Raw genomic sequence first — 354 nt, forward strand, 5'->3', positions numbered from 1 at the left:
TGGAGGATTTTTTCTTTTTGCAGGATTTTTGCTTGCCAGAGAGACAGAGAGGCAGAACATGAGGAATCACCCCAGTGGAGACGACTAGAAGGGATTTCAGCAGAGAAAGGAGAGATTGCAAAAAGAAAGCTACCTGATTCTCATTTGTTTTAAAAACAATTTGCCAGGAGAATTAATACGATTTTCTAAGGTGGGTTGTTTATGCATCTTCTCCCCAGACCTCCTTTCTCTGTGGCTCAGCCTTCCTGTCTCTGGTGGTCTATCTCTCTGTGGCTCAGCCTTCCTGTCTCTGGCGGTCTATATCTCTGTGGCTCACCCTTCCTGTCTCTGGCAGTCTGTATCTCTGTGGGTCCA

This window comes from Tupaia chinensis, unplaced genomic scaffold, assembly GCF_000334495.1.
Source record: "Tupaia chinensis unplaced genomic scaffold, TupChi_1.0 Scaffold141601_1, whole genome shotgun sequence".
Classification (NCBI taxonomy): domain Eukaryota; kingdom Metazoa; phylum Chordata; class Mammalia; order Scandentia; family Tupaiidae; genus Tupaia; species Tupaia belangeri.